Source organism: Lynx canadensis, chromosome B4 (genome assembly GCF_007474595.2).
Source record: "Lynx canadensis isolate LIC74 chromosome B4, mLynCan4.pri.v2, whole genome shotgun sequence".
Taxonomy (NCBI): domain Eukaryota; kingdom Metazoa; phylum Chordata; class Mammalia; order Carnivora; family Felidae; genus Lynx; species Lynx canadensis.
The window spans coordinates 59,843,767-59,861,783 of NC_044309.1; the positions used below are offsets into that span (position 1 = coordinate 59,843,767).

Consider the following 18,017-nt stretch of genomic DNA (forward strand, 5'->3'; position numbering starts at 1 on the left):
TTTTTAATTGATTCATAGAAATTCTTCATGTATTTAATATACACTCATATTGGTTCGAATAGTGCCTAATACATAGTAAGAACTATTTAAGAATAGCTATTAATACTATATTACCCTTGCTATATTTGACTCTTTGTTTTTAAGTGTTGCAAATACCTTCTACTAGTTGGTGGCGTATTTTTCATTCTGTGATGCTAGTGTGGTTTTTTCTACCTTAGTATTTTAATGTTTATAAATTTTAATATGAGTTAAGTTTTTTACAAAATCTTGAATACGTATTCATTAACCATGGCACATTCATGGCGCATGTTATATTTCATAAACTAATTTTTCAATCTTCAGTACTATTTTTTTTGTTGTTGCTGTTGTTTTTTTTTTATTAACCCCAGGGAAAATTAAGCTATTTAATCCTCTGCTTGAATTACTGTAGTTTTATTTTCTTTATTGTGGCCTAGTTGTAGATGCATCTGTCTCTCCAAGTGTACGTGTTTTTTTGAATACAAAATATTTTTGGCTTCATAATTTCAAAAGTTTAATACTAGTAACTTAGAGATGGCTTGAAATCTGTAACAGTTGCCCATAAGATAATTCAGATGAATCCTAAACTATTATTAGAGTTGAGTCCCTATGATGTTAAATCACAGACTTAAGTTCTTTGAAATATGTAGCTTGCTGACCAAACTGTCAGTGTATTATTTTCTTTAGGTTAGTGGCAGTTCAGAGATCTAATGATCTTTCGGTAGATTTTCTGCATGCTGGAGGATGGCAAATGGACATGTTAAGAGTATAATTTGTCAAGTTAACAACAGTGATGATAGAAATGGTAATAATAGTTTCTTCAAACTGACCACTTAACTATGTTAAGTCACAAGGACCCCTTTGATTGATGAAAAAACAAAGACTCAATGAATTTACTTCTCCAAGATCACACAGCTAACAAGAGTAGCATCACGGATTCACTCAGGCAGTCTTGTTGCAGAATCTTAGAAGTAGATTCATAAGATATAGCAATTGGTATCTGAAGAAGTATTAATTAATTTTTAGTTTAAGAGAAGAATTCACCTAAACCTTTTTTTTTTAAGTTTATTTATTTTGAGAAAGAGAGTGTGTGAGTGTGAGGGTTGGGGGGTGGTGCAGAGAGAGAATTCTAAGCAGACTCCACACTGTCAGTACAGAGCCCCACTCAGTCCCATGACCTGTGAGATCATGACCTGAGCCGAAATCGAGAGTTGGACGCTTAACCGACTGAGCCACCCAGGTGCCCCCCTAAAACTTTTGGTTTTTAATGTGATAGTGAAAGAATGGGACACATTTTCCATGTGGTAGATGGGTTCAAGTACTTTTAGGTTAAGAGAATTTTCCTCCTCATAATCTTTATTTTGGATTTAAAACATTCTCATTGGTTCATGAAACAATTTTCTTTAGGTTGCTGTTATTGCTTTGGCTATTTCAGATACGATTTTCATTCAGCTGTGGTTTCTTTATTCATTTAACTCTAGATCAAGTACTTAGGTAAGTTAAGGTCAGTACATTTCCTCTAAAAATCATAGGGTTAAAACAAGGTATAGCTCCTTGCCCATTCTGTTTTGAGTAGAATTAGCACAGAGTTGGGACAACCATGTATAGGAGGCAGAGTTAGTACTGAGGTGATCGGCTGTAGGGTATTATGCTGATGACTCAGCTAGGGTGTGTATCTTAATGGAAAAGTTTTAAAACTTTGCTATGGGATTTAAATGTTAAGCTTTTTCCTCTACTGCTTCCCTGTCAAGGACAGACTAAGAAGGTAGCTCTTTTCCCGCCCTTGTATGGTCATAATAAAGGATTGCAAATTAATTAGCCACATTCAAGGCATCACACAGATTGAATTCCATATTTGTCTTGGAGGGAAGTCCAGACTTCTGTTTAGGGTGATTGAATCTGTGCTTTGTGAGACTGGGTGCAACTTCCTTGTATTCAAGGGCAGGATCATCTTGTCAACAGCCAGATGCCTTACAAGATGTAAGTCACTTGGAAGAAAGGAATCCCCCAGTTTTTAGTTTAGTTTAGTTTTTTTAGTTTTTATGTTTCTCTCTACCCTCTCCCCCCCCCCCCCCCCCGTTTTTTTTACTACCTCTGCTCCAGATACACATAGTGAACCAGAATTATTGCATCTGCTTGCTACTTGGGAGTAGATTCTGTGAGGATTAATTGTAGACATTGTTTTCTCTGTGGGCTGAGGACAGAAACTTGCTCTTTAACCTTTTCCCAAGTCTCTGATAAGTACTGAAAACTTTGGAAGTTGAATGTGGACTGTAGAAGAAGCAAATAAATATTGGGAAAACAAAATAAATGCACACATTAGAAATTTTAAAAATGCTATCTTCTAAATTAGCTCCTTTTATGATTTGAGGTGAGGTAGCCTTGATGTGTCAAAAAGAAACTTTACTGGCTTTTTTTTTTTTTTTTTAAATAGAACCTCATGACCTTTAGGCTATATTGACAAAACCATTTTGTGTTGATTTGATTTGATTTGATTTTTTTAAAAACAATGGTGGGGCGATTTGATACTTTGCTGATTCCCATGGAGTGGTTATGATTTTTTCATGGAACAGGTCCAGCATAAGAGGTAGAGCGATAGAGACTGAACTAGGAGCCTGACCTGATGGTTCCATTTCTAAATGTGTTACCTTAGGCAAGTCTTGTCAACTTTCTGAACCTCAGGTTTTTCACCTTTGAAACAGGGATAATAATACCTGTCTACCCACCTCACGGTTTGTGAGAGGCAGTCAGTCCTGCATGGTGGCAAAAAGTTCTGGGCTACTGAGTTTAACAGGCTTGTTTTGGTTATATAACATTGGATAATGTTATACACATCTTTTCTGAGCCCTATTTTTTTCCACCGCAAAATGGCAGTAACTTTATGTACCCCTTCTTAGGGTTACTGTGAGGGTCAAGATCAAATGGTATAGATTGAGTGTGTATATATGTATAAAGTATATATAAAATGTTAAGCATATTATCTGGCACATAATTAATGTTCAGTTACTTATGAATTACATATTCTTATTTTTGTCAATGACATTTGGGATGATATTAACATTTTTAAAAGTTACAGGTTTGGAGTAGAATAAAATTTATAAGTTTTAATGTTTAATACCACAGACTGCTGAGAAAATCTGAAATTATAAGAAGGTAGTAATTAAAGGGCACAATTTTCTAATTTGAGTAACAGTCAGTAACAGCAGGACATTGTCTAGATGATCTACTTTTCTGTGCTTTACTTTTTATTTTTATTCAACTAAAGATAATGGTTTCAGGAAAAATATTACTTTTGTTTTGTAAAACTTGGAACAAAAGTCTATATGGTTTGTAGTACCTAGTACTGATGAGTACTTCTAATACTTTTCTTAGAAGTACCCTTTTTGGTTCTTAAAAGATACTATATATATATATGGGAAAAAAGTCTTCTATTATAGTCTACACATAGGAGTAGTCTAACTTTTCAATAACAACAAATTAACTATCCACTCCATGATTTTAAGAAATGACAGAGAGGATCATTGCTGATATTGTCTACAAATCTGGGGGGATGATGGGAGGGTTAGAGAGGGGCATAAAAATCACCTGAAAAAGAATTTCCATCTTCCCTTACTTAGGCTTTCTATCAAATCATTGCCAATATCCAGTGAGCAGAGACTTAACCACTGGTACCATGTTACCCTGTGTGTTTCATTAGTTCATTAAAACTTGTCACATTCAACACATAACCCACATTTATTAAGCGCCTCCTATGTGCTACGCACTGTGCTTGAAGCTAGTACCCCACCAGTGATAAATAGATATTTCATGCTGTAGCTTGTATATTATCTTGAAAGCTGGTGCGGGGGCGGAGAGGGGTTGGGGAATATAGTAGAATATCTAAAACCTGCATTTCTAAAGCTGTAACAATATCTCATTGATGTCCACTAATACTGCCTTGGATCAAGCGTCATCATGTCTTGCTGGACCATTGTAGTTACCTCCTAGCAGCTAGGTGAGCGTCCCTCCCTTCTTTGACTCCCTCCTTTGTTCCCCAAACACCACGAACCACCACCGAATCTATACTCCTGCTCCAGCAGTTTGTCTGAAGTGTAGATTGGATTGCATCATTTCCAGGCTTACAATCTTTAAAATGGCTTCCTTATCACTTTTCAAGATACCATCCAAATTCCTTGGTATAACATTGATGCTTCTTTTCGGTCTGGTCCCTACTTTCTTAGCCAGTGTCCTCTCCTGCCACATAACTTTCTCTCTCCTTCTACATATAAGATTATTTACAATTCCCTGCTCTCTCACCCTGTGAAGGCCTTTGGCATTTTCAGCTCCATCATCGCTATCTTCTTACCCATTGTATTGTCATTTGTTTATACATCTGTCTCATGATTCAAATGGATCTGGAAAACAGGGATTCTGTGTCATTTAACTTTGTATTCTGCCCACATGTAGCACTGCCTGGCACATCATACACAGTCCCTAAATGTTTGTCAATAAGTAAATAAATGAGGGATCAAAGATACTCCCAGTTGGCCATAGTGTATCATTAATAACGTTTGCAGTTATTTTTTTTTCATTTAGTTTATTTTTTTTAACTTAGCAAGTTAGCATATAGTGCACCAATGATTTCAGCAGATTCCTTAATGCCCCTACCCGTTTAGGCCACCCCCCCCCCCCGCAACCCCTCCAGTAACCCTCTGTTTATAACATTTGCAGTTCTTAATTGTATTATACAGGAACGGCAAGTCAGTTTTATAAACCCAATAATCATGCTATAGTTAAAAGGGAACTTAATATTATCTCATCCAGCCCTTTCATTTTTTTCAGATGGGTAAACTCAACACTGAAGACACTTGAGTGACTAAGGTCAGGGCACACAGCTGACTAGTGGTAGCGTCAGGACCAACCCTGGCCTGTCTGATCCCCCTGCCATGCACGGGTCTAACACATTGCAATGGGGCAGGACTTTTAACACGGTAAAAATTAAATAATTTATTTTAGGTTTTTTTTCCTAAAAAATTTATTATGGAAGAGTTTAAATGTATACCCAAGGAGAGTATAATGTCTCCCCATGTAGCATCACCAGCTTAAACAGTTATCAAATCGTAACCAGTTCTGTTTCATCTGTACCCCCACCTACTCCCTTCATATTTATTTTGCAGCAAATCCTTGATGTGATGTTATTTCATCTGGAAATATTTTAGTATGTATGGGATATGTTTTTTAGGCCTTTAAATATATATCTATATAGATGTCTCTGGTATTCTGGGAAGTCATGATACTTCAAACAAAATAATGACGCCTCACTGCGGACCTTGGTGCCCCCCCCCCCCGCCCCCGGTGAGTGGTGGTCTTCTGCCCTGCTTCTCTCTCCGTGCTCTACCCAGCTATTCCCAGGGCCGCTCATTCACTGCCCCCTTCTCTCTGACATCCTTTGTCCCTGGAGAGTTGTGCTTTTTTATTGAAACTGTTAGATGGAGGTGTAAGGAAGACAGGAGACGGTGACAATATTAATAAGGAAAATAGCAGAAAATAAGATACCCTATGGTGTTATGAATTGTAAACATATGCAGTTATACAGAGAAGTATAAGGAACGTCCACGTGTCTGCAGCACAGAAATTATTATTTTGCCAAATTTGCCTTGGATTTTATTTAAGTAACAAAATACTATAGAGTTTGAGATGCCTTTTATCCTCCTTCCCAGAAATAACCACTATCCTGGATACAGAATTTTTATCATGTTCTAGTGTACGTACAACGGGTTCCAGTGTGGTACATCGAGTAGTGTCCTGCCTTTTGACCTCTTCCATTTGTACCTTCCATTTGACCTTCACCTCTTCCATTTGACCTTCACCACTCCTTTTTAAAATTTATTTTTATTTTTTATTTTAGAGAGAGTGTGTGAGCAGAGGAAAGGGCAGAGGGAGTGAGAAAGAGAAGGGGAAGGTGAGAGAGAGAGAGAGAGAGAGAGAGAGAGAGAGAGAGAGAATATGAGTGAATATATCCCAAGCAGGCTCCAGGTTCAGTGCATAGCCCAAAGCAGGACTCTATCCCATGACCCTGGGATCATGACCTGAGCCGAAATCAAGAGTCAGGCACTCCTGACCTTCACAACTCTTAAAGTATTTGGGGAACTATATAGAGTATTTATTTCACTTCTAAAAATTCACAACCCACCAACCTTCCCAGTTTCACTTAATAAAAGCTGTAGGGTATCAAGTGAAGTAATGTTTTATGATTTGCAATGTATCTGATTAGAAATGGAGTTCTGAGGCTTGTGTGTGAAAACGTTCACACCCTGCTGTGTTCTCTGCTTAATTTAAAGTACTAATAATTAAGGAGTATAAACAGCATGAAGGACTGGAAGGAAAGAATTTCAGAGGGTTAAATAGTCTTAACTACCTAATTTTAGTGAAACTGCCTTAATACCAAATGACAGGTAAGTTTTCTACTCGTTTTCAAAGAAAATGCCCTTCCTAAATACCCAAATAGTGCTTGCTGGCATGTCAGTGTGGTAAAGAAACTACTCAGGTGCCTTGCTTTGCATTATCTAATAATGATTTTAAAATTAATTAACTTTGGAGTTTGCATATGATTTAAATAAAAAAAAAAAAAAAAGGTTCCTTCCACCCTAATTCCTCCCAACCAATATTCCCAGCTTATGTTTAGCAGTGTTTTTTTTTTTTTTCCTCTCCTTGGAAGGAGATACAGTGTTCATCCTGTTTATTCAACTAAAAAAAAAAAATTATTATTATTATTATTTTTTTTAAACAAGTCTAGTGCCAGTAAAATTTTCTGACTCAATAATTTTGGAAAGAGCTACCTCTTTCCACAAATAGATGAGCCCACATACTAGGTCTTCTGTGTGAACTAGTAAATTTCCATGATGTTAGGAGACTGGGTGGAGGTTTTCGTGGAGCAAGTCTTATGGAGTGGGGACTTTTCAGGTCGCATATGGGAGAATAGGATAGGGTTCCGGTACCAAGTAGCCCCTGGAGCCACCAAGTATCTGGAGGGGTTTTCCATTGGGTTTATCTGGTGCTGGCCACGGTTCGAGCATATCATGTGGAGTAGCTACAGCAAGAGCATTGGGAGATGCTTGCCTGGAGGGTATCTGCCCTTTTATTAGGGTGCTGCAAGTTTGGAACCAAATTGAGATCATCACTATTTTTACTTACATGGGCTTTTAAAAAAATCGACGTCATTACATTTTGATTACTGTGCAGCATTCAGGTAGGCTCGAGCTGAGCTACCCAACTTAACTAGTTTCCGTTGGGCACGGCAGCCTACAGCGATCTTTCCCTGTTCTGAAGCACTGTTTATGTCAGAAAGGCCCACTCAAGCTTGTTTGTCACATGCACTAATTGTTTCTGTGAGTTAGTCTTGCTTTTTTCAAAAATAATATGGGATCTGGGGTGCCTGGGTGGCTCAGTTGGTTAAGTATCTGTCTCCTGATACCGGCTCAGGTCATGATCTCATGGTTGTGCGATCGAGCGCTGCGTTGGGCTCTGTGCTGACAGCGTGGAGTCTGCTTGGGATTCTCTCTCTTCCGCTCTCTGCTCCTCCCCTGCTTGCTCATGCACTTGTGTGCTCTCTCTCTCTGTCTCTCAAAATAACTAAAAACTTAATAAAATATATTATGGGATCTTAAAGTGCTCATGTCATCTCTCTCACTATTTGGGTCTCTTCCTACCTGCAGAGGGTCTCATGTATAGCAGGTGATAATGATGCCAAGTATTTGCCAGTGGAACTATTAGCTTAGCTTGTTTCTTCTATTTTTTTATCTTTGGTCATCCTGAAGCCCTGTCTTGCAAACACCACTTCCTAGGTTCGTTGAATATCTTATTTTGTTTTCTGTAATCAATAACAGACACTGTAAGTTTGGATGCCGCTTTTTATTTTTAAAAATTTTTTTTTTAACGTTTTTTTGTTTTTGTTTTTATTTATTTTTGGGACAGAGAGAGACAGCATGAACGGGGGAGGGGCAGAGAGAGAGGGAGACACAGAATCGGAAACAGGCTCCAGGCTCTGAGCCATCAGCCCAGAGCCTGACGCGGGGCTCGAACTCACGGACCGCGAGATCGTGACCTGGCTGAAGTCGGACGCTTAACCGACTGCGCCACCCAGGCGCCCCTGGATGCCGCTTTTTAAAAGGGTCAGTAAAAAACCTTAACCTTCAATCTGGATACTTGTCCCCCAGGTGGCAGAAATACCTTGGCAGAAAACCAAAATCAAAATGGTAATTTGAAGCCATAGGCTGATGCTGGGTCAGTTTAAACCATATTTTTTCCTCTTTCCAAAAAGAAGATACCTGGTTAAAATCCCAACAATATATTTTTTTTTTTTTTTTAAACGTTTATTTATTTTGGAAACAGAGAGAGATAGAGCATGAACGGGGGAGGGGCAGAGAGAGAGGGAGACACAGAATCGGAAGCAGGCTCCAGGCTCTGAGCCATCAGCCCAGAGTCCGACGTGGGGCTTGAACTCACGGACTGTGAGATCGTGGCCTGAGTTGAAGTCGGACGCTTAACCGACTGAGCCACCCAGGCGCCCCCCCCCCCAACAATATTTTTAGTTGAACTTTAGAGCAGATTCTAAAATTCATATGAAAGAATGTAAAAATTTGGGGGAGGAGAAACAAAGGAAAAAGGAGAGGCTTGCCTAAGCAGGTGTCAAAACCTGTTTTTTTTTTGTTTGTTTTATTTTACAGCTCTAAAAATAGTTTGGTTTAGGTGTAAGAATGAATGAATGAATAGATTGATTAATGGAATAGAGAAGAGTCTCAAAATGGACTGTTATCAGATGGTTATCTAGTGCAAAAGTTCTGTGGATGGTCATACTTATACCTAAGCCTTTGTGCACATATTTTTTTCTTAGCTTTTGAAAAATGCCCACCAAGGGCACCTGGCTGGATCAGTTGGTAGAGCATGAGATGCTGATCTCAGGATTGTGAGTTCGAGCCCCACTTTGGATGTAGAGATTACTTAAAATCTTAAAAAAAATAAAGATGTACAACATGATATTTAAAAATAAATAAATAAATGGCACTGTACACTTAAGTACAACTGTCTTTAGTTTTGTGAAAGTGTGGGATGTTATTTTTCCACATTTTATAATGGAAAGAGGCAAGGAAAGTCAAATTTGTAATAATGAGCCTGGTGCGTTCAGTAACAAAGTACTCTATAAAGCAGGGCTTACCCGTTTGAAAGTAAAAGTCAGATGAGAGACAGTCTAGTTAAATGGGTTGTGAGCTTGGGCCCTGATATGAGGCAAACTGGGTTCCACTTACTAGTTGTATGTCTTTGGAGTGGCAACTTAACTAAGTCTCAGTTTCCTCATTTGTGAGTCTGGAAACTTCTACCTCATGGAATTGCTGTGGAGATGAAAGACTGTCATGCGTGGGAAACATGTAGCACTGTACCCGACATAGAAGTAGTGGATTAAATTTACCCACGGTTTTATTTTTACTAATTAAACATCTTTAAAAGCACTGTGAAGGGATTCCATTTTTTTTTTTTAAATTCTTAAATAAATACCAGTCATGAAGATTTCAGAAGGGCAACTTTATTCTCCAGTTTCGCAGTTGTTTTGAGGGAGACAAGCAGTTTTTCCCTTAGCAAAATGGACTGAAAATTTAAGAAGTTTGGATTAATGCAATGACAAGAATCAAAAGAAATCAGTGCTGATTCTAGCTACATTTTTCTTATTTGCTGTGAGAATTGGGGCAAGTTAATTGCTGCAGTTGAAGTTCTTAATTTTAATGGAGAACTTGAGAAAAATAGTTGGGTTTGAATTTCAGCAGGAGAGATTTAGGTTAAATGTAAGAAGAACTTTCTAATTGTAAGGCTGCCAAACAGATAAGAGGGTCTCCTTTGTCACCACTCTGGAGACTTTTCTGGCTTTCTGAGGTTATTTCAGGGATCCTGGGAACCCATCTAGACGCAGCTTAAACCTGGACTTCACCCCTAATATGGCAACTTTGCTGGGTTTCTGACTGCCACTCAGTGTTGGTTAGTCTTCCTGCTCACGCAGTAAACCATTCTGGTACTTTTCCCCCTATTTAGACAAAGAGATGAGGACAGCATAGGATAGACAATACATATTTTAAATAATTGGTGAAATGATTGCAAAGGTTCCCAAAAGAGATGATAAAACTCTTTAAACGCTTTGTACAGCTTTTTGGGCAAGAAGGCATGTCGAGTGGGAGGAAGGTTAACATAGCCTTGTTTCTGGTAGGATGTGCTAGTTGAGTCTTTTAAGTTTCTATAAAACCAGGAACTATACTGTGACTTCAGGTTTATCAAGAATAAGTAAGCTGATCATGTGAGAAGTGACCAGTAGTTCTCTTGAGTTGTCTTTAGGAGGTTAAAAGATTTATTTTTGGCTTTAGCTTTGTTGAACTAGTTGAGTCTGATCGTAAAGGGTAGGAGTGATGTTAGAACAAGAGAACCATAGTCCGGGAGTCAGACAGGATTCAGATCCCAGCTCTGCCACTTTTTAATCGAGGGGCCCCTGGCAACTAACTTAACTTGTTGGAGCCTCAGTTACTCAATTGTTAAATGGGGAAATAGTACCTACCTCATACAGTTGTTGTGAAGACTAAGTGAGGTAATGCACACAGTATTGTCTGGCACAGAGAAGGTAAGGTGCTTAGTGAATAGTAGCCATGATGATGACAGGATTGATAGTGACAATAAGGACATTGGTTAATTGCTTCCCAGAGAATCGTTATCTATGAGGGGAAGTTTTCTGCTGAAGAGTAAATTGGCATGATTTTAAAACAGAATTATAGGGGTGCCTGGGTGGCTCGGTTACGTGTCCAACTTCGGCTCAGGTCGTGATCTCACGGTCTGTGAGTTCGAGCCCCGCATCAGGCTCTATGCTGACAGCTCAGAGCCTGGAGCCTGCTTCGGATTCTGTGTCTCCCTGTCTCTCCACCCGTATCCCACTTGTATTTTTTTTTCTCTCTCTCTCAAAAATAAACATTAAAAAAAAAAAAAGAAATTATATGTGCTGGTCTAAATAAATAGGGCCTAAACAATAGGGTCTTAATGTAACATCCCAATAACAGAAATCTTACTTAGTTTGGAAAACTGTTTCTACTTTACATTGTCAACCTTTGAGTCGTCTGACAGCTTTGATTTGATCTTATTGATTTATAGGAAGGTATCCTGCTTCTAATATAATAACTATAGTTCTTGCATGAATTAAAGCCTGCTTTGACTTATTTCTTAAGTTATATAAACTGAAATTATTTAAATATTGGCTTTAAGGTATAATTTAAGCTATTTAAAATAGCTCAAAATGAGCTTTGATAATTATATTGTTAAAATATAGTTTGACACTGTTAAAGAGTGAATTTTTCAATACAAGAGTGGGCAAGGAACTTAAATCAGACAGCTTATAAAAGAAGTAATAATTATTTAAAAATATGAAAATATGCTTAAGTCATTTTAGTCAAAGAAATATATAAGCAAAAGTAAAATTTTCTTTAAACCTATCAGGCTGGCAAAGATTAAAAAGATGGACAGTGCCCAGTGTTGGCTTTCTCATATATTAGACATCTGTTTGTCTAAATGTAGATGGTCAATTGGCCCTGTCTCTGGAAAGGACTCTTGCAGTATGTATCAAAATTTAAAATGTGAATATTCTTTGACTCAGCAATTGCATGTCTAGAAGAATATAATAAAGAAATTAGAGAAAAAATGCACAATCTGTGATCGACTACGTTCACTGCGGCATTGCTAACAATACCTCCCCAAAATGGGAGCCATCTAAACGTCTGTTAGTGGACATTGGCTCAAAACTATGGCACTACAGAAAATGGAGTGTGCTATGCTAAGTTCAAATCCTAGTTCCACCACAGTTAGCTGTATGATCTTGGGCAAGCTATTTAATACAGTTCAGTCTTTTCTTTCCTCCTAATATGTAGGAGTATTAATGGCACATCCTTTTTAGGGTTCATATGAGGGTTAAATGAGATGATACACAAAAAGCACAGTGTCTAGTGCAAAACAACTCATTGTATGTTGGAAAATGTTATTACCGTGTGCTTCTTAAAAAAGGTAAAGTGTATCTTTATATTAAGACATTAAGGGAAAAAGCAAGTTACAAAACAGTTTACATGAGCCATTTTGTAGTAAAACCATATATATGTGTGTGTTTGTGTGCATTAAAATTTGGGAACATCATAACAACAGTTGACATTTAATGAGCACCTGACTGAGGCTCAGGCACTGTTCAGTGCTTTAACATATATCATATATCCGTCAACCACTTTATTAAAATTCGTTAGTATGTTTTAAGTGCTTGGAACAATACCTACACTTTGTAAAGTACTTAATAAACACTAGTTTTCAATTCTCACATGCTGTTATTATCTCTGTTTTGTAGATAAGGACACTGACACCCTGAGAGCTCTCAGAGTTCATAAGTGACAGAGCCAGAATTTAAATCCAGGCAGTGTAATGCCAATCTGTTACCCAGCAGTTAAAACTGGATATTATGGGAGGTAGGAATGTGAGGTCACTTTCACGTTGCAATTTATATACTTCTGGATATTTTCACATTTTTACAGGAAATGTTTTACTTTCATAAATAGAAAAAAGATATTTCCAGTTTGAGAAGGAAAGAAGTATATTTTTGTATTTTAGAAACCTTATTTCATGTTATAGAATACCTACGGCAGATTCCAGACTTCTGAATATATGTCCACTTATATGGACATATATTCTTATATTATGCCTTCAGGCTCAGGTGTCAGGGACAAGGAGTGCCCGTGATTCCGTAGGGTATAATAGATTTTGAAAACCTCACTTTGGGGAATAGTTTTATAAGGAAATAATTATAGATAGAGGTAGGGTTCAGGCTAAATTTAGATCACTTAATAGTGGTTAACTTCTGTCATCGAAATCCTAATCACTTTCAAGAAAGCTTTAGTCATAATATTTTGGTTTTTTAGAAAGTTTGCAGTAAAAAATGTCATTCTTCAGTCATCCAAAAAGCAGGCAGAAACCAGTGATTTGATCCACAGATCTGTAATCATAAGATAGTGAGCAGTGATTTAGTGTTCGACATGGACATCAGCGATAGAGCTAATAGATACCGTGTAGTCTGGGACTTGGCCCCGGCTGTCAGTGTTCAGACAGCCAGCTTCTCTGCAGGGTAATTCAGAGTCCTAGACCCACCACCACACTCTGTGGACTCTCGGCTAGATGGGGAGCTCCACCTGAAGGTCGTGTAGCTGGTTCTAGTCCAGGCTTTTCCACCAGATAGCCACGTGACCGTGGGCTGTGCTTGTGTAAAACGAGGGAGACGGGCTGGATCACATAGCTTCTGTTTTCAAGTTCTGGGATTCTAACAGTCTTGCGCGTTGGTGAACTAAATTTGCCACCTTAGACCTTATGTGATGAAGTCTAGAAAATGCTGAACAGAATTGAACTCCTAAACTGATTTATGGGAGGATTTGCCTGTACACTCATTTGAATTACAGGAAATCCTTGATGACAGCTAACTATACAATTTGCTTTTTATTCCATTTTAGGCATTTTCCTCCCTCTCCTATATTTGTTTTCCAAATAAAATCAGGATTGTGTTTTAAAGATCTCAAGTTGGAGGCACTTGGGTGGCTCATTCAGTTAAGTGTCTGACTTCGGCTCAGGTCGTGATCTTGTGTTTGTGGGTTCGAGCCCCGCGTCGGGCTCTGTGCTGACAGCTCAGAGCCTGGAGCCTGCTTCAGATTTTGTGTGTCCCTCTCTCTCTGCCCCTCCCCCACTCACTTTCTGTCTCTCTGTCTCTCAAAAATAAACATTAAAAAATTAAAAAAAAAAAAAAAAAGATCCCAAGTCAATAAAATGGTCTGACCCTGTTTGATAGTTAGATAATCAACTGTTCAGGTATTAATTACTAAATTAGTTAATGAAATACAGGTCAATAGCACTAAAAATGTTTTTTTCTGCTTTAAAGATTTTTGTACTCTGGTGTCTTAAATGGGGTGGATGCCTTCTGGGTTTTCTCACGGTTGCAGGAGGCAAGTCATACTTAACACAATATCTGAATCTTATGAGTCACATGGTAAGTCTGCTTTTAGCTGGGGGCAGTTTTCGTTGGTCACTTGTGATGGTCAAAAAGCCTCTTGGGAGAGTTTAAATGACTCAAAATAACTAAAAGTAACTCAGAGCTACTTACATCTTAAAACTGTAAGCTCAGTGATACCATGTTTTATTTTTAGTCTAATCCAGTTTTTGCCCTCAAAAAGCACTGCTGCTTCTTGCTCTTATGTTAAATTAGTCTGATCTCTTTCAGTGAATGGTTGTCGTTTGACAAGGAGCAGCAAACAAAATAATACAGTAATTTTAAAACTAAAAGTAAGGCATCTAAAAGAAACTAGCACAGTGGAGGAATCCACATCCCTCCTGAGCCTATTGAGTGATGCGGCTGCTTTGCATATTTTTGAGTGTATGGGAAAATTACACTAGGAGTTTATATTTTTAGTTAAAGTCACGTTTGGGAAGTTTGTATCTTACATCCTCACCTACACTTAAGCCTGTTTTCAAGTTTCATTTGGGTAAATGTCAGTCTGTTCCTGTCTCTGTCTCTCATTCCCGTTCTGATTCCTGTTAGAAGCTTCCTTTTAAGAAAGTGAAAGATGGGAGTTCAGAGATCAGCTCTTACAGTCGGGCCACTGAGTGACGCAAGTGTTTGGGCTGCTCCCCAAATTTCCTTCACAGTGTATCACACCGCCTGTCAGCACTCGTCGTTTTCCTGCGTCATCCCTTTAGTTTTCTCTGGTCCTACCAGACCTTCACCTTTTAGCACAAACTAGGCATTTTTGGTTGTTCTGGTGTGTTGAATCAGGCTGTGCGTCCTTTAAAAAGGAGTAAAGGGGGGCGGGCCCCTTTAAAGCCAGAGCATTCATTTTGTCTCTTCTTAGAATCTTGGAGTAGCTCCCTTACCTGAAATAAGACTTGAGGTTAATTTAGGGGAGATTTGTGCTGCTCTGCTTTGATTCTGTGATGGGCCTTTGGAGTCCCCAGTACAAAAGCTGTGTTAGAAGAGAGTGACAAACACTTTGAGCCCTTGTGAACATGCACAAGTAGGAGCCACTAAAAATCTGTTTTCCTAAAAAGTTAAGACGCGACTAGAAAACTTTTCAGAATTCTCATTAGCCTTGTGGTGTATGTTTAATTTTATTCCACGACTCAGACTCGTAGTCCTCCGCTAAACCAGAAGTGAGAATTTGGTTCATAGGAAGAAACTGCCAAGTACAGTGGTACCTGGAAAACCACCTTCGTGGGCTGAAAAATTTGGGTTGATGCCCTTTCGCTGCTTCTGCGTCTACCCTCACACAATTACTCTTACATACTTTTTTTCTTATTATAAAAATCATTGGTTTTCCTTTATGGAAAAATTGGAATATTTAAAAAATGATAAAGCACAAAATTTAAATTATCCATAATTTCATGCCATAATTGACTCCCTTTTTCCTTTTTCTTGAGTTCATATATAACCTCTAGATAGAGTTTTGTATCCTGTTTACTTAATATTATTTCTCATGTTAAATATTTGGGGGAAATTTTCTTCAGTGTTTCTGTGGTATTTCTTGCTATCATCATTCCATCAATTCTTTCACCTAATTTAAAAATTTTTTTAAGTTTATTTATTTTTGAGAGAGAGAGAGCATAAGTGGGGGAGAGGCAGAGAGAGAGGGAGACGCAGAATCTGAAGCAGGCTTCAGGCTCTGAGCTGTCAGCACAGAACCCGATGCAGGGCTCGAATCCACGAACCATGAGATCATGACCTGAGCAGAAGTCAGACGCTTAACCGACCAGGGGCCACCCAGGCGCCCCTCATTTCACCTAATTTTAAACATTTGATTTATTTGCTATTTTAAATAATGCTTTGATTTAAAGACAACTCTATAAATTTTTGCTGCAGTTGTTATTACTTTGTTATGATAGATTCCTAAAGGTGAAATTATTATGTCAAAAAACTACAAAACTTAGTTTCTTAATACAAATTGCTATAGTCCCTACCAGAAAGTGTTATATTCCTACCAATTAACATAAGCACAGGGAGTGATATCATCAAGTTAGTGACATAGATTGTCCCCAACTTCAGCCCCCCTCCAAGAAGACCAACTAGCAACTTCCTGTAGACAGCACCATTATAAAAATCCCAGAACCCAGGGGTGAGGCTGTCTCACAGAGACTGAGAAGAGCCACATGCTGTGACCTTATTGCCCCTCCCCCCAGACCGCACAGTGCGGCACAGTGCTGTACCGAGAAGGTCCCCCTGGGCCTATGGTTTTTCCAGTGGGTAAAAGGAGAGCCCACGGTTGACATCCAGCTCCTCCGGCATTGTGGGATACATTTGGGGATGTCCACTCGGGGCACACCTCACAGGGATCCTTGGGAAAGTCTGCAGGACTCTACTGCTAGGGATCAGATAGATAGAGAAGGGGGATGGCATTTACACCACCCAGTGCTCAGATCTTGGTGGCCCACATTCCTGCTTACAGTGGTTCTCTGCCTGAGCAGAGACCCCAGCCAGCTGCTCTGCCCATCTGTAGTGCCAGGACAGTGGCCTTGTTTATTAGGGATCTTAATGGACAGTTCTGCCTTATTTGGGTTCCTAGCCAACCATCCATACCAAGTGTGGGGCCTGTACTATGGCCCCAGCCATGCAGGAAGCACATTCACAACCCTGCCCAACTGTTCAGTATAGCCTCCAGTCCCACCTAACCAAGAAACTAGGCCAAAGAATCTGTGCAGCCACAGGGCCTATCCTACAGCCCTGCTTGGGCAGGGAGCCAAACCAGAAGCCCTGTTAAGTATACTGTTAAGTGTAGCCTCTGTCACTGCATAATCAGGGAACAGTGAGCCTGGATAGCCTTGTAGCCCAGTCTATGGTACTACCCAGCTGCTGAGCCCACCCCACAGCCCTACCCTGCAAGAGAGCACAGCCTATGGCTCTGCCTGATTGTTGAACACAGCCTCCCCAGGCAGGGAGCCACCTAACTGGGAAGCATAGCCCGCAGCCCCACCTGATGCGGAAGCCTGGACAACAATCCTGTCCTTCTGCGGAGCACAGTCTCTAGCCCATCTAACTGCGGGACACAGATGGAGATCCCTCCCAACCAGAGAAGTCAGCCAGCAACCTTCTCAAACGGTGGAGCATGGCCAACAGCTTACCTGATGTGAAGTACAACCTGAGACCTTGCCCAACCTCAGGGCACAGCCTGCTGTCTCTTTGATTACAGAGCATAGCCAAAGGCCTTGTCCAACCACAAAGGCCTGTCTGCAGCCAACCTCAACATGGAGTTCAGCCAGCAGCCCATCCAGTCAGGAAACACAGCCTAAGACCCCACCCAAACAGGAGTGATTGCAGCGCCCAGACTATAGTCCTTCTTAATCTGGGAGTCCAACCGTGGCACCACTATGCCAGGAAACACAACCTGTGACCACACTTGGCCAAAGGTAATTGTAGAATTCAGCCAGTGGCCCCACCTGGTCAGGGAGCCCTCTCATTGGCCACGCTTGAATATGGAACCCAGCCAACAGACTCAGGCAACCACAGAGCCCAGCTAGTAGCACCCACCCTAATGTCAGAGCGTGGGCAGCAGCCTCACCCAACTAGAGATCCTGATAGCAAGTCCTACCTGCCCATGGATACTACCAGCTGATCTGTCCAGTATCCCAAGCTGGGCTGACTGGTGAAGGTCTTTTCCTGCTGAACCTATAAAATCTGGGGAAAGAGACCAATTACCTAAATGGCAGATACCAACACAAGGAATCAAGGAACAACATGAAGAGAGATGCTTGGGTGGCTCAGTTGGTTGAACATCCAACTTTGGCTCAGGTCATGATCTCATGGTTTGTGAGTTTGAGTTCCATATTGAGACAGCTCCATTGTCAGTGCAGAGCCTGCTTGGGATTCTCTCTCTCACCCTGTCTCTCTACCCCTCCCCCCATGTACATTCTTTTTCTCTCTCTCTCTTTCAAAA

At 39.8% G+C, this 18,017-nt stretch overlaps 1 protein-coding gene across 3 annotated transcripts in view; it reads left to right on the forward strand.

Annotated features, from left to right (window-relative positions):
- The window catches only part of STK38L (serine/threonine kinase 38 like), an 83,561-nt gene that overhangs the window by 24,691 nt on the left and 40,853 nt on the right, over positions 1–18,017 (forward strand). Inside the window, exon 1 of one of the 3 annotated variants that reach the window (XM_030322035.1) lies at positions 8,150–8,168. The exons of the other annotated variants lie outside the window; for them this stretch is intronic. The gene's annotated coding sequence lies outside the window, so the exon portion shown is untranslated. Of the gene's footprint in view, positions 1–8,149; positions 8,169–18,017 lie in introns of those variants that run through there. 3 annotated transcript variants of the gene reach the window in all.